Source organism: Nicotiana tabacum, chromosome 22, assembly GCF_000715075.1.
Source record: "Nicotiana tabacum cultivar K326 chromosome 22, ASM71507v2, whole genome shotgun sequence".
Taxonomy (NCBI): domain Eukaryota; kingdom Viridiplantae; phylum Streptophyta; class Magnoliopsida; order Solanales; family Solanaceae; genus Nicotiana; species Nicotiana tabacum.
Window position 1 is genome coordinate 87,900,800 of NC_134101.1, and position 2,786 is coordinate 87,903,585.

General features: G+C 35.7%; 1 long non-coding RNA gene across 1 annotated transcript; it reads right to left on the reverse strand.

Moving 5' to 3' along the window:
- Positions 1-220: 220 nt before the first annotated feature.
- On the reverse strand, positions 221-2,139 carry LOC107792311 (uncharacterized). Its single transcript, XR_001649504.2, has 2 exons — positions 1,442-2,139; positions 221-549 (listed from the first exon to the last, which is right to left on the reverse strand). It is a non-coding gene; the product is annotated as an uncharacterized LOC107792311 (long non-coding RNA).
- Between the last annotated feature and the right edge of the window lie 647 nt (positions 2,140-2,786).

A 2,786-nucleotide genomic window follows, 5' to 3' on the forward strand; every position in this document is an offset into this window, starting at 1 on the left:
CTCTCTCCAGCTTTCTTTCTCTATATCTTATATAAATGTGATGCCCAAAACCAATTGTTTTTGCAAAGTTCACACCAAATATGACCTTTAGAAGTATTTTCCCATGAAACTAATAGGTTCTACTTAATATTAGAACAAACTCACATTTAACTAAATTTCCATTAGTAACTACAAATAGCATATGGAAATATCATGTCAAAACGTATCAAACAAACAGTGCTACAAGAAACTGGTCAATGAGAAGAAAAGGGATTAAAATGGAGTACAATTCATAGCTCAGATAGCAGGAACACAACATCTTACTTACTGCCTCCATTCAACTCATACATCACCACAATCACAAGGCAGTATGCATATGACTAAAAATTCAATCCAAATCTAACTCAAACAGACCTAAAGAAAGAGAAACAATTAAACAGGGGTAATGGACAATAAGCAATTCTTCTTAACAAGTAAACTAAACTACAAACACAACTACTACTCAAATCTCCATATTTCCATTTGATTCCAAACCAAGTTTTACATTAGGTGGAATATAGAAGCGTGTACCTGAATAATGACAAGAGATAGAACCAAAATCAATCTGAGAATCAGGAGAAGCAGTGACAGCAGATCAAACGGCAAAGAACTAAACCACAACCCTTGACTTAAAATACTTGCAAGCCCAGATGAACCAGAATAGGTTCAATAACTCTCGAACCTCAGAAATTGAAATCAGATACCAATAGCACAGTGACTCTGAGCAGATTTTGATCAAAAAGATTTTCCAACCACCAAACATCAATCCATTTTTTTTCAAATATCAGAATAGGAAACCTTTATCTTAAGAAATTGAAGAAAATCAGAAAGTCTTGAAGAAAGATCAATAAAATAGTAAATGCCAGTGGTTTTTTTATGGATTTTATCTCTTAAGAATCTCTCTATTTCTTTTCTTCTTCTTTGGACTCTCTCTCCCCTCTGTATGAACTCAGTGTATGTGTCTTAAAAAGTCAAATGGAAATGCCCTTTTGAATCACAAAATGGCCTTTCAACATTTTAAAAATTGATTCCACTCAACCCTTATTGAATTAAATTTTTCAATAGTGAAATCTAATCCTTACCACTACTAGAAGCTTCTTTAGTTGGTTAGGTAGATAATCCCTTTTATTAAACAATTCTTAGGCTAATTCAACTAAATGGGTTCAGGTCTATATAATCGAAGGGCCATGACTATCTTAACTCAACCCCAATGAATCAAGTGCTCAAAAATTTAAACCATAAAAGAATCAGATTAAAATAACAAAACTCACACAAACAATCCGCAACAGAATGTATCAAGAACATAACTAATTGGAACATGTGAAGGAATTTCAACCAAAGAGCAAATAAAGAGTATAAGCACTAATGAAAATCTGAAATAATATCGAACCTTTACAATTGTAAAAATTCCTGAAATACTAACCAAATGATGTCCTCAAACTGTAGAACTAGAGCTTCATCAAAAACCTCGAACGGAACCATGACCCGATCTCGAAACTCACCGAAACAGCCACAAAATTCAAAAACGGACCTCGAATCGGCACAATCAATTTCAAATCCACATACAAACTCTACTGACCTCCATTTTGGAACGAAAATTGAAAGACAATGCCTCTGATTTTGAGACGAAAGTCGGAAAAATGAAAGAAGAAAACCAGAATATTTTTTTGTTTTTTTTAAAGGGATGGTCTCTCGAGTGAGGAAGTTGAAAAGAGACACAACTGGGAACTGCTGGAGTCTGCGACGAGTCTGTTGGTGGCGGGCTGGGGTCATCCAGTTGTGATGTGAAGAAGACGATAGGTGTGTGTGTGCGTTGCTGAGCAGTAACTGAATCAGACCTCGAACCATTCCCTGAATCGGCGGCTAGGACTTCGACTCGAAAATCAAATGCCTTGCCGGAAAACTCAGACGATTAACAAAGGTTTCAGTCACGTCCATGGCCTTTCGTCACTGCTGATTGCCATTTCTAGCGAGACTTGGTGAACGGAGGAGCTGGTGAGGCTAGTCTCGTCGAAGAAGACGAGCTTCAGGGGTCTGGGGAAAACGGGTTACGGGTTTTGGATGGGTATGGGAGAATTTGACTTGGGCTTGAAGAATTAAATTAAAACTTGGCCCAATTCCAATTTTCTTATCTTTTATTAATTCTTTCTCTTTTCTTTTCTTCCTTTTTTTTCAAAAATTAAAACTAAAATCCTAAATTAAATTGTAAAAACCCAAATTAACTTAAAATATACTAATTAACTCTATATAATAATTATCACCAATAATTAATACCAAATCACAAAATTTTGACATTAAACACTAAAATGCAGAAAACGTTATTTTTTGTGATTTTTGTAAAACAACAATTTACTAAAAAAAACCAAAAATGTAAAATCAAATCCTAAATGCAAATGCTATATTTTTGTGTTTTGTAATGCATTAATAAAATTAAATATGCACACAAAAATATGCAAACAATCGGGAAAATCACACATTAATTCCTAAAATAACACATAATTAAAGAAAAGACCTACTTTCGGGAATTCTTTTGGATTAATTCATGTGAGGCAAAAAATCACGTACTCACAGTCACAGAAATGGAAATGGGGGGGTTCAGTAGGAGTCGCAGAAGCGGTAGAATTTCTGCAGAAGCGGTACCGCATTTGCGGATGAGGAGTCGCAGATGCGGAAGCTGGTCTTAAGTGAAAGGTTGCGGGTGTGGCCATTGTTCTGCAAAAGCGGGACAGCAGATCCGGTCCCTTGACCGCAGAAGCGGTAATAGCTGG